Raw genomic sequence first — 13284 nt, forward strand, 5'->3', positions numbered from 1 at the left:
AGAGTGTAACGAGAAAAGACAGACAGAGGAAGGAAGGAAGAAATGCACGAAGAGAAACAGAGGAAGGTAGAAGAAGGAAGAGGTAAAAGAATTGGCAAGAACAAGTAGACAGACAGAGATGGATTCAAAAGGAAACTGAAAACAAGAATAGAATCAAGAGAAAGAAGAGGTGCAAAGGAAATAAGTTGTAGAGGAGGAGGAGGAGGAGGAGGAGGAGGAGGAGGAGGAGGAGGAGGAGGAGGAGGAGGAGGAGGAATACAAAGAAATACATAGGAAGGAACAGACAGCAACAGCCCAACTGGGCCTAACGGGGCTGTCTGTGTGCCTATGCTACCACTACAGATTCTACGAGTTAAAGGCTGAAGGATATCAGGGTTCAAGAAAGAAAAAAAGAGGCCACAGGGAGAGATAAAGTCAAAGATGGGAAAGGAAAGATTGAAGAAGTGATACTATCTAGTACAGTAACTACAAACAAAAAAAGGATATCTTATGTAGGCGCAAAGTACGTCATTTGAGGGGTTAATGTGAAGTGAATGTCCAACTTTTTTTAAAAGTTTCTATCGTATTGCTACGGACAACATGTGCTGGGAGAGAGTTCCAGACATTCACAATTCTATTGAAGAAATAATGTTTAGCCTCGTCTGATCTGAAACGTTTACCTGTAATCTTGTAGCCATTATTTCTAGTGGTGTTGGAGCTGTCAATGTTGAGATAGTTGTTTACATTTTACGTTATCAAAGCCCCGGAACATTTTAAATAGTTCAATCAAATCTCCTCGCATACGCCGCTTCTCTAAACTGAACAAGTTGAGTTCCCTCAAGCGCTCCTCGTAAGGCTTGTTTCGCAGTCGTGGGATCAATTTGGTGACTCTTCTTTGGACTCTCTCCAGGTTGTCTATATCTTTCCTATAGTGGGGTGACCAGAACTGGACACAGTACTCAAGATGAGGTCGGACGAGTGCATTAAACAATGTGAGAATTACCCCTTCTGATTTAAATTGAAAAGTCTTCCCGATAAACCCAACCAATTTGTTTGCCATTTTAACTACTTCCGAGCAGTGTTTACTTGACTTGAGGTCTGAAGTAATTATGACGCCTAAGTCTTTTTCCTCATCAACCTTAAGAAGTTCGGAACCGTTCATTGAATAATTAGTATGATCATTATTGCTACCAATGTGCAACACTACATTTATCTACATTGAAGCTCATCTCCCACTTGTCTGACCAAGTGGCTAGGCAGTCGAGATCTGATTGGAGGAGGAGGAGGAGAGAGAGAGAGAGAGAGAGAGAGAGAGAGAGAGAGAGAGAGAGAGAGAGAGAGAGAGAGAGAGAGAGAGAGAGAGAGAGAGAGAGAGAGAGAGAGAGAGAGAGAGAGAGAGAGAGAGAGAGAGAGAGAGAGAGAGAGAGAGAGAGAGAGAGTATGGAGTATGGAGTGGAGACGAGTGGGAAATGAAGTGGGTCGGGCAGAGGATGATATAAAAATGAAGCATGACCACTTAAAAAAAAAAATACAGGATGTGTGGGGATGGCATTGGGAAGTGGAGAGGGCTGGCGAACATTGAGGATGGTAAGGGTAAGGGTGAAGTGGAGGTGTGAGTGGGGTGAAGTGGGGGTGTCAGAGGTCCACAGGCACACCCCATTATAGGCTATGGCCGACACTTCAGTACAGACGGTGGTGGACCTGCTAGTAATGGTGTACTCACAGACACACACACACACACACACACACACAAATATAAACCCACATATAGGTAACAAGAGAGAGAGAGAGAGAGAGAGAGAGAGAGAGAGAGAGAGAGAGAGAGAGAGAGAGAGAGAGAGAGAGAGAGAGAGAGAGAGAAACAAATATAGTACAAGATAAAACAACGAAGAAAAGAACAGTAGAGTAAAAAAAGAAAATTAATAAATCCATTTTTCGAGATCAGCGTTTTCACATTCCTAATCTAAAAATGAGAAATGTCCTTGTATCTTCCACCATGAATGAAAACAACATAAATCTCTCTCTCTCTCTCTCTCTCTCTCTCTCTCTCTCTCTCTCTCTCTCTCTCTCCAGCCACAGAAGAATAACCCGAGAAATTAATTTACACAAAATTCCCGGGCAGTCACGTGGACCAAAATGCGCGCGTTTGTAGTAATGGCAGTGACAGTGATGAAAATGAGGACGGTGATGGGGAGCGTGGTGCGAGGAATCAGCATGGTGGTGGTGGTGGTGGTGGTGGTGATGGTGGTGGTTGAGGGCGGGAGAATCGGGAACGTGGTTGGGAGTTAGTAGAGAGTGGTTTTCGTAATAGTAGTGGTTGCTGTTGCTGTTGTTGTTGTTGTTGTTGTTGTTGTTGTTGTTGTTGTTGTTGTGGTGGTGGTGGTTGTAGTGGTGGTGATAAACTGGTTGTAACAGTAATGGAAGGATTATAGTGATATTTCTGTTGGCTGTAGTAGTAGTAGTAGTAGTAGTAGTAGTAGTAGTAGTAGTAGTAGTAGTAGTAGTAGTAGTAGTAGTAGTAGTATGAGGAACAATAATAACGAACTAAAAAAAAAAAACTCAATAATAACAATAATAATAATAATAATAATAATAATAATAATAATAATAATAATAATAATAATAATAATAATAATAATAATAATAACAATAATAATAATAGATAATAATTATAATGGTCAAAACAATTATAATAATGACCGAAACAAAGGCAACGCCACAAAGCCCATCATGATACAGACAGCAGGAAGACAAAACAAGAAGACATTCCTAATAACACACAAGGAAAAGAACAAAAGACACACACAAACACAAACACAAACATGCACACACACACACGCGCGCACACACACACACACACACACACACACACACGCACACATGCACAGTGGCACCAAAGCAACATAAAAACATGTAATGAATGAAACAATGAAAAAAAGATGATGGAAAAACGTATAAATGACAAAAAAGACTGAAGATTTCGAGGAGGAGGAGGAGGAGGAGGAGGAAATGTGTCTCTCCCATTCAATGTGAAAAACCACCTCAATCTAATTTAACTGTTTTCCCACGACTAAATTAATTACAGCGGCGACGTTAATATAAACTACGACTAACTACTTCATTCTTCTTCTCCTCCTCCTCCTCCTCCTCTACAACTTTTTTTTTCTCTCTACCTCCTCTTTCTCTTCATTCTATTCTTGTTTTTAGTTTCCATTGAATCCATCTTTGTCTGTCTCCTTGTTCTTGCCATTTCTTCTATTTCTTCGTTCTTCTACCTTCCTCTGTTTCTTTTCGTGTATTTCCTTCCTTCCTTCCTTCCTCTGACTGTCTTTTCTTGTTACACACATACAGTCTCTCTCTCTCTCTCTCTCTCTCTCTCTCTCTCTCTCTCTCTCTCTCTCTCTCTCTCTCTCTCTCTCTCTCTCTCTCTCTCCTGCACCTCGTTTCCATTTCCCTTCTCCTTCTCCATCTGTTTTCTTTTCCTATTCTACTTCTTCACGCAACCCTTCCTCTTTCTCCTCCTCCTCCTCCTTCTCTTCTTTCGCGTCTTCCTCCTTCACTAGCTACACCAACACCATATTTCTTCGTCACCTTTGTCGTCGAGAAGCTACAAGAACAACAGAAAAGGAAAGAGAAAAAACGAAAACGAAAAAAAAGAGAAAAGACATGTCCTAACTTTGTCACACTATCTCTGTCTTTCTCTCTACCACACTCCTCCCTTTTCCTTACTTAACCTCGTCTCTCCTTTGCCTCACGCCCAAAGGAGTTTCCCCGAACCCGAAGTTACACCCTAAAAATGGATTAATATCTCCGCCGCTCGTGAAATTGGCTGCGGGGCGACCAAGTTCTAGGCGATGGAATGTCGGTCTTCCTGCGTTGGTAATGCTTTGTTTTTAATGAGCCCGACAACTTTACGTGCCGATGTGAGGCGCGGGAACAACGAGAGCTGAAGAAGGGGAAAGAAAGAGGTGGTACAGGAGGTAATGGTTGTAGATCAGGTGGAGGAACAGAAGGGAAGAGCAAGGAGAAGGAAGGAATGGAGGTAGACCATGATGTGATGTGCTGTTTGAAGAAAAATGAAAAGTTGATGAAAACGCAGGATGGTGGGGAGAGAGAGAGAGAGAGAGAGAGAGAGAGAGAGAGAGAGAGAGAGAGAGAGAGAGAGAGAGGCAGGGATTGAGAAAAATAATAATGAGAGTGCAGTCTCCCTGACAAACCCGATTCACCTCTGCTCTATACTCCCTCCTCCTCTTCCTCTTCCTCTTCGTTCTCCTCCTCCTTTTTTTCCTTCTATTCCACCTCCACCTCTACCTCCTCCTCTTCCTCCACCTACACCTCCACATGCACCTCCATCTCCGCCACCACCTAGTTCTCTTCCTCCTCCTCCTCCAGCTCCACCTACACCATATCCTCCTCCTCCTCCTCCTCCTCCTCCTCCTCCTACACCTCCACACCTGGCCGCCCCTTTGCCTCCAGCACACCTGCAATTATTGGTCATCGAGTTTCCAGGTAGTTTTCTGTTGCGTCAGTGAAATAAACAGGCGGGTCATGATGCGATTTTGCTCTCTCTCTCTCTCTCTCTCTCTCTCTCTCTCTCTCTCTCTCTCTCTCTCTGATCAGACTGACCTTTTACAACCAGAATGAGTGAATAATCAATCAAAACTTCATTTTCTTTCTTTGATATAAGCAACACTTCAAAGGCACAAAGTATTTTTTTCTATTTACGGCTACTTACAAATCCTATAAACACACACTCTCTCTCTCTCTCTCTCTCTCTCTCTCTCTCTCTCTCTCTCTCTCTCTCTCTCTCTCTATCTATCTATCTATCTACCTTGCATTTTATCATCGTGTGTCTTTATTAACTTTCCTCAATTTTTTTTCTTCACCTATACATCATCATTTGTCTTCATTTCTCCTGTCCTGCTGCTCGTCCTCCTCCTCTTCCTCCGCATCTCTCCTGCTACTGCTTCTACTCCCTTCAACTCCTCAGCTTCTACTCTTTATCTTTCCCCTCTCCCAATCCTCAGCTTCTACTCTTTATCTGGCTCCTCTCCCACTTCCCTCTTAGCACAAATCCCCGCCGTAAACTTTGAACAACAAGGCAGCAGCCACCTCCAGCAGCACCACGCCGCCGCTCAGCAAACACAGGCCTCCAGAGACGCAGACTTACCTTGAGTGGCGGAGCGAGAGGCACTAGTTAAAAAGTTCCCAAAAACTCGCTCATCTCTCCTCTCCGTAAGTCCGCTTGGAGATAAATTCGCTCTCTCTCTATCTCTCTCTCTCCTCTTCTCTTCTCTTCTCTTCTCTTCTCTTGTCTGTCACTCACTAACTCTCCCGCTCATGCAAAAGGTCAGAGATGCGAGCGAGAGAAGATCACCACCTTCCAGAGGCTAAAGGGAGATTTTTTTTTAATATATTCCAGCACAGTTAAGTAATGAAAGGACACACACACGCACGCACACACACGTTCAATTATTGTCGTCTAATTGAAACACACTGCGTTAACTTTCTGACTTCGGTTCATTTTCCGTGTACTTGAACATTTTTACTTAAACTTTTAAAACTCCGTCCAGCGCGGGAGGCTCGAAGCGGCGCCTGGTAGTACGTGCGACGAGCGAGTGGGTGGACGAGGGTGGGCGAGGGGCAAAGAGTTCCTCCCGCGACCACGGACGAGACCCAACTGAGCACGGAGGACTCAGACACACCTCCCCCAGCCCTGTATCGAGCGTGACACCAACTCCACCACCCTAGCCAGCCAGCCAGACCGTGACCCGCTCCTGCATTGAGATTATTTGTTTATTACTGTCATCATCATCGTCGTCAGCAACACCTACATCATTATTATCCCAATCATCATCATTATCATCACCTGTATTATCATTGAAAGTGAGCGAATGAGTGAGAGACGCGAGTGATTCGGGGCAAGCGTTTACTGAGCGCGGGAGACGAAAAATGAAATGCATATGAACCGTGAAGCAGAGAAATGAAGCAGTATCGGACGCTGGCTGGCCGCGGTCGGGTCCGGAGACGAAGCCTGCAGGAGAGAGATAGAAGACACAGAGAGACTGCGCGCGGTGACACAGACCTATAAAAATATACTACCCAGAGAGAGAGAGAAAGGAGGGGCACGGCCAAGGATCAGCGCCATCAGGTCGTGTGGAGGCAGTCAGTAGGTTACCCACTGACCGGAGGGAGTGGAGGGTGGGAGAGGGAGGAATGGTGGAGGGGGAGGAAAGAGTTGGTGAGAGGAAGGTCGAGGCTTGGAAAGGATATAAAATAGAAATGTTGAAGGGTACGACCGCCACTACCACTATTATCACCACTACTATTACACCATGACCACCACCACCGCCGCCACCACGACCACCACCACCACCACCACTTGCATTCTCGCCTCAACCACTACACAATTTTCAAAGGTCGATGTCCGTGCTCTCTCTCTCTCTCTCTCTCTCTCTCTCTCTCTCTCTCTCTCTCTCTCTCTCTCTCTCTCTCTCTCTCTCTTTAGCGTTTGCGTTTATCTGCAAAAACCTTACACTTTACGTTCACTCCTGACGAAGGTAGCCACTGCAGGACAGCCCTTGAGTGGCCTTTGTCTTCCCCACTCTTACTGTCCCGTCCTCCTTCACTCCCTTCCTCTCTCAAAGTATATTCAAGCCACCCACCACCAATCGATTCCCTAACTTTCCTTTCTCTCTTTTAACATATTTCTTAAAGTTAAAATATACGTCCTTGATGGATATCCGCAAACTGGGCCTCGTGAATAAACAAAGCACCAGCGGCAGAGACGTTAAAGAAAAAAAACATGATAAAAAAAGGAGGTTACGGCGTTGAAATGTGGGAACTCCGGCCAGCGAGGACTGAGGGCCCAGGTGTGGCGTGGCATGACCGATCCAGTGGTGCAAACTTTGGCAATCTTATTTTGGATCTCTTCCCGGCACATGGGCGATCCTGGGAAGCAGAGGCGGGACGATGTGTTTTATTCGTCCCAACTCTCCGCCCAAGTTTGGTTGATACGTAAGTGATGTGAAATTTGCCTCCCCCCAATCTCCAAATACTTGCACACGTATCTCGAGGCATTGGGCATTGGAAGGGGAGAGGGTGAAGAGGTGTTCGTGCAGGTATGAATTACGTACGTGCAGTAGTCCAACTTTTAAAACACTCGTCTCGACATATGCAAAGTTGCTACAGGTGATTTGTGTGATTGTATTACCTGTGCTTACTTGATATACCTGTCTTGTAGTGGCACATGAGATTACTACAGGGCAGTTGTGTAAGTATAACATTCGTCTTCAGCAAATTATATAAGACTGCAACAGGTAAATTGTGTAAGTGTATTCATGACATTATAACTTTATACATCTGTCCTAAAACACGTCAAACTGCTACACTTGCTATAGTTCAACTTGTAAAACATCTGTCTCGGAGAATATAAGGTTGATGTAAGTGAATTATGTTAGCAAATTAGCTGTGATTAAGACTTATTATATACCTGCCCTCAGCCCCGTAAGACTGCTATAGGTTAATTGAGTACTTGCTGTTGTCCATCTTGTTAAGCACCTGTCTTGAGGCGCATAAGGTGAAAGGTTGCTACGGTGAATTATTTAAGTAAACTCAAAGTACACCTATCCTGAGGAACCTAACACTGCTAAAGGTGAGTAGCGTACTTGGCGTATTCGAATATTTGCCCCGGACATATACAGTTAGATTATTAACGAATTATGCAAGTGAATTCGCAGCACAAACTCGTAATACACACGCTCTGAACTATTTAAGGTTGTGACCAATGAACGTCTTAATGACTATAAATGTGCCGAGATACATAACGTTGCTACGGATGTACTAGGTAAGAAGTGGCCTCATTGTAATTCCCACAAAGGCAGCACACAAGTAAGATCTCTACAGCCAGGTAAGCCCTTCGTTAAAGATTCACACTATGTACAAACAACATTAAGTCCTTCAACGAGAAAGAATTATATAAAGCAGTACTAGCTCAGATAAACTCTCTGTAGAAGGTAACTTTACTTATGATTAAATTAATTCTATCAAACAGGAAAGGTATAATGAACCAGTAGCTCGCCCGCTCTCGTAATCTCATAAGTACAACACCATAACACAAAGGGCGTAATATCTCCAAGCGAGAGCCACGCGCAAACAGTTACGTAAAGCGTCTAATAAGACACTTTCTCTCATTATCCCGGAAGAAATGTGACCCCAACACTAGCTCAGAATTAATGATAAACAGGTAACTAAATATCCTACTAAGAGAAGTGGCACGTACCTTACCAAGCACAGAACGCTAATGGTGGTGGTGGTGGTGCTGGTGGAGGTGGTGGCGGCGTAAAGGCAGTTTGGTGGGAGGTCACATTAAGGCCGCAATGAGAGTACGGGCCGTCGTCTGCTGTGGCAAAGGCGTGACCTAATGACTTAATGGCCACAGTCCCCCAGTGAGCCGGGACGCAGCACTGCCTGACCGCCTCGTCGCGCCCGTCCTCTGCTGCTGCTGCACGAGAATATGATGAATAACAAATAGTATTATGATTTATCCATTTATATATTTCACATCAAGGCTCGCGTTGCACCACCGTTTGTTTGTTTACACTGTGGATAAGCACTCCGCGTTACTGAATACAAATATTACAAATTTTTAACGCTAACAGAGCGCAGCCTTGGGTAGCATAAAACACTATGGAAAAAATAAATAAATAAGCTCTCAACAGTTATATACAAGAAAAGAGAAAAGAACCGTTTTATTAATTCATGAGCAAACTTAATTCATACGGTGACCTGCCGCCCCTTACCCAAAATGAAGGCTGAGGGAAGTGGATAAACAAAAGTGCAGTATGAGAAGAAGAATGGGAGGAAAAGAAAAAGGAAAGATAAGAAGTAAAGAAAGAAATAGATAAAGGACAGAGAAAGAAAGGAGAAAGGAAGTACGAAAGAAAAGAAAACGAGTGACTTCGATACCAACAAGTAAGACTGAACAAAATGTGAAAAATAGTTGGAAATTTCTCTTTCTGAAGCTAAGCAACATTTTCATCTCAGCTCCATAGTTTATCAAAACAGCATTCCAAGGTGGAGTGGACTGGTAAGACTTAAGGCATCACCAACAGAATCATTGACAATTGAACGCTGTGATAAAACTTGATGGACTAAAAACAAAGCAATACAGCTGCGTTTAGTTAATCCACTAATTATGACTGCAATATCTAATTCTAATTTGCTGACACCGCATACACATAGAATCACCTGAATTAACAACTATACATGTTTTAGAATTGATGGTATGAGTATTAATTAGCCTAAATACTTCTAGTTTATCATCCCATTGTAATAAACTAAGTACTTTTTATTAGCCAACTATGATGTGCATCCACCAGATATGACCACATTTTTTAATTAGGTGTCGATTATTCTGGACGAAATATAATGATAACTATTAACATAAACTTCACACATTTTGCCTCATCCCAATGACAGGTATACAAGTACACAAGATAACCCTGCCCTCAACAAACACCTCCCCCCGAGCCAGGTGGAGAAGGCCACAGAGGACAAGTAACTAGAATCGGGCTCAAGCTAACACCTCCACATGTTCTAAGACCCAGGGGGAGGATGGGACACTCCACACACGCCCTAAGGAAAACCTCGTCCAGAAGTCAAGTGGAGAACAATTAAGACTGTGAATAACGTATGAATCTTGTGTGTAGAGTGTATATAGACACAAGGTAGCGAGGCAGCGACGCTATCTGGAGACCCGGCATGATTCGGGCATATCGAGGAAAATGTCTAGTGGCGTGGTGTTTGGAAGGATGGTGGAACTCCTCCCTCCCTGGCTGACCTAAGGTGGTACACAGCGCAGGTACTGTTATAACAAGGGTCAGTTAAACTCCTATATTTCCTACATTTCATTCCAGTGTGTGGTAGTAGTAGTAGTAGTAGTAGTAGTAGTAGTAGTAGTAGTAGTAGTAGTAGTAGTAGTAGTAGTAGTAGTAGTAGTTATTGTAGCAGTAGTAGTTATTGTAGCAGTAGTAGTTATTGTTGTTGTAGTAGTAGTTATTGTAGCAGTAGTAGTTATTGTAGTAGTAGTAGTAGTAGTAGTAGTAGTAGTAGTTGTTGTTGTTGTTGTTGTTGTTGTTGTTGTTGTTGTTGTTGTTGTTGTTGTTGTTGTTGTTGTTGTTGTTGTTGTTGTTGTTGTTGTTGTTTAGCGTTTTCCTACAATCTAATTTCATGTAACAAATTGACAACATATACAATCTAATGAGATCCGAGGATTTCATATCAATAGAAAAATTCAATGGAATTGAGTGTAGCAGGTAAAATGAGCGCTGCCTATTATTATAACACTGGGACATTAAACAGGCAAATTAGTAATACAAGCAGTTCAGTTATTGCATCGTTGGGACATTAAACAGGTAAGGATAACATACTACCACACCGCTGAGCCATCAACCAGGTAGGAATAGAATACCAGATAAAATCACAAAAGATCACGCAGCACAACTCTTGACTGATAAGGCTTACAGCGATTTATGAACAGTTGTTTACATAATAAACAAGAACAAAAAACGCGCTATTTGAAAATGCTGACGCACACTGCTGTGATATGTAAGACATTGCTGACAGAAATCAGAGAATATTGTTTTATCCTGCCTGCAGTACTGGTAGTAGTAGTAGTAGTAGTAGTAGTAGTAGTAGTAGTAGTAGTAGTAGTAGTAGTAGTAGTAGTAGTAGTAGTAGTAGTAGTAGTTGCTGTTGTTGTGGTTGTTGTTCTAACGATCATGTTTTTTTTCCCCCTTTAAATGAAAAAGGTATTGACCAAAGCAAATAACACAGACATGGACATGCGCGCGCGCGCACACACACACACACACACACACACACACACACACACACACACACACACACACACACACACACCGTTTTGAAATATCTCTCTGGAAAGAATTCAAGCGGCGGGAAAGGGGAAATTATTCGTACAGAATCAGGGAATGAGTTCCAGAATTCACCGGTAAAAGTGATGTAAAATCTGAGGATACTGGTTTGCTCTTGCATTAAGGTGTTGGGCAGAATATCAATGATAAAAAATGGAGGCATGCAGTCAGCAAGATCAGAAGAGCAGTTGCCTCGAAAATAGATGTGTAAGAAAGCGAGATGCAAAGCTAAAGATGGTCAGTTAGAGGAGAGGAACTAAGCCGATATGTTATAGAATGCAGCCTCTCTTCCCGAGCCCATGCATGTGAATCATACTCCATACATGGATGGATAAGATCCCTGTACAGAATTAACAGCTTGGGAATGAGAAAAACTGACTACAAACGCCTAATTTCAAAGAAGCTGTTTTAACTAGCAATGATATGTGAAGTTTCCGATTGAGATTACTAGGAAAAGGACAGACTGAGGATGTTCACTGAAGAAGAGGAGGACAGAGAGTGTCATTGAAGAAGAGAGTGTAGTTATCTGGAAGGTTGTGTCAAGTTGATAAATGGATGAAATTGGATTGGTGAATGACTGGAATACACTCGATAATCAGGTTGTTAGTGCCGAGTCATTACGGAGCTTTAAAAGGTTAGAAGATTTATGGATTTAAGTTGATAGGTAGAATTGGTAGGTATCCTTCGTACAGGGATTCCCACGTATAGACCAGATGGTTTCTTGCAGATTCTCTTATTTTCTTATATTCTTTGTTTTTTCTCAGTGTACTTGTAATATGTGAAAGCTTTCCTAGCTATATTTTGACAACTTTCAACACAGAAGTGGAAGTTCTTCAAGAGTGTTTCTACTAAGGATAATTCAACAAATACTTTACGTCATCAGTATGAAAAAACACCCTTGACAATCCAATTAATCCTCTTCGTGACCTTAAAATCCTATGAAGAGTTCCAAAATGAAGAAACAGGTAAAGCATCTGATTTCATTCAAACAAAAAGACAAGACATCCTCAGCGAACTTTTACATCACCTCTACGTCTCTCTGGAAATTGAGTCAAGGAATGTCAAGCCCAGGAGAACCCCCAAGCCTTATCTACACAGCGAACATGACCTGGGTACAAACACGTTTTTATTCACATTATGCCCTAAGGAATGCGATAAAGTAAATACCAGCAGCAGTGAAACAGGAGAGAGTGAGAGGAGGGAGGACAGGCGGTGAAAAGTCGTGAATGTCTTACCTTCACCTTCGCGTCCCCGTCATGACCGTCTTTGTTTTATTTACCTGTTTAATTTCCTTCGTCTTCTGACTCCCAGAAGGCTTTTCAATATCTGAGAGGAGGAAGTTTCTCTCTCTCTCTCTCTCTCTCTCTCTCTCTCTCTCTCTCTCTCTCTCTCTCTCTCTCTCTCTCTCTCTCTCTCTCTCTCTCTCTCTCTCTCTCTCTCTCTCTCTCTCTCTCTCTCTCTCTCTCTCTCTCTCGCAAGGAGGAGAAAGAGCAAGAGGACTAATGACATTTTAAAATAGAGACGAAATTTATAAGCATAAAGAGAGAGAGAGAGAGAGAGAGAGAGAGAGAGAGAGAGAGAGAGAGAGAGAGAGAGAGAGAGAGAGAGAGAGAGAGAGAGAGAGAGAGAGAGAGAGAGAGAGAGAGGAGGGGGGGTAATATTTGCTCTCACCGGGATCCGTTAACGATGAAACAGGAGTCAAGCGAACGTGTATCCGGCGCGCCTGGAGACATCACTCATCCGCCCAGGTGAGGGATGGAAACGGCTCCCTCTGGCACCCCCTATCCCCCCTCTCCAAAGAACTCTCTCTCTCTCTCTCTCTCTCTCTCTCTCTCTCTCTCTCTCTCTCTCTCTCTCTCTCTGAATTTATATCAATTGTTACTATTCGTTTGCCTACATTCCATTTTCGACCTCCCCTTTACTCTCCCTGCACCACCACTACCTCCTCCTCCACCACCACCACCACCACCACCACCACCACCACCACCACCACCACTGCCACTTCCAGCCCCTCGCCGCCCTGCACCTCTGCCTGCTTCATCCTGCCTCAGCTTCCTCATTAGCCAGCACTGGGATGTGACCCTCGTCAATGAGTGTGAGTGGAAACAACAGCGAACAAAGCAAACGGTGCACACTTGTCCTTGAAGCGTGAAATATGTCCTCTGTAACAACTAGCGACCTCCTCCTCCTCCTCCTCCTCCTCCTCCTCCTCCTCCTCCTCCTCCTCCTCCTCCTCCTCCTCCTCGTCTCCTTCTTCCTCTTCCTCCTCGTCGCTTAGTAGATGGTCATATATGAAGGCAGCGATGGAACGAGGGTAGAAATAAGGAAAGGAAGGGCTGGAGAAAGGAAGGAACGAAGGAAGGAAGGGTAA

At 43.5% G+C, this 13284-nt stretch overlaps 1 protein-coding gene and 1 long non-coding RNA gene across 5 annotated transcripts in view; both read right to left on the reverse strand.

Moving 5' to 3' along the window:
• The window catches only part of LOC123520067 (nephrin-like), a 307622-nt gene extending 301932 nt beyond the window's left edge, over positions 1 to 5690 (reverse strand). For 2 of the 3 annotated variants that reach the window (XM_045281949.1, XM_045281948.1), the window contains exon 1: positions 5150 to 5688. The gene's annotated coding sequence lies outside the window, so the exon portion shown is untranslated. Of the gene's footprint in view, positions 1 to 5149 lie in introns of all 3 variants that reach the window. The other variant, XR_006679159.1, reaches the window with a different exon arrangement.
• A 2581-nt stretch (positions 5691 to 8271) lies between these two features.
• LOC123520255 overlaps positions 8272 to 13284 on the reverse strand; it is an 83491-nt gene continuing 78478 nt past the window's right edge. For both annotated transcript variants that reach the window (XR_006679211.1, XR_006679212.1), the window contains one exon: positions 8272 to 8482. This is a non-coding gene — a long non-coding RNA (uncharacterized LOC123520255). The remainder of the gene's footprint in view (positions 8483 to 13284) is intronic.

Source organism: Portunus trituberculatus, chromosome 46 (genome assembly GCF_017591435.1).
Source record: "Portunus trituberculatus isolate SZX2019 chromosome 46, ASM1759143v1, whole genome shotgun sequence".
NCBI classification, from domain to species: Eukaryota; Metazoa; Arthropoda; class Malacostraca; order Decapoda; family Portunidae; genus Portunus; species Portunus trituberculatus.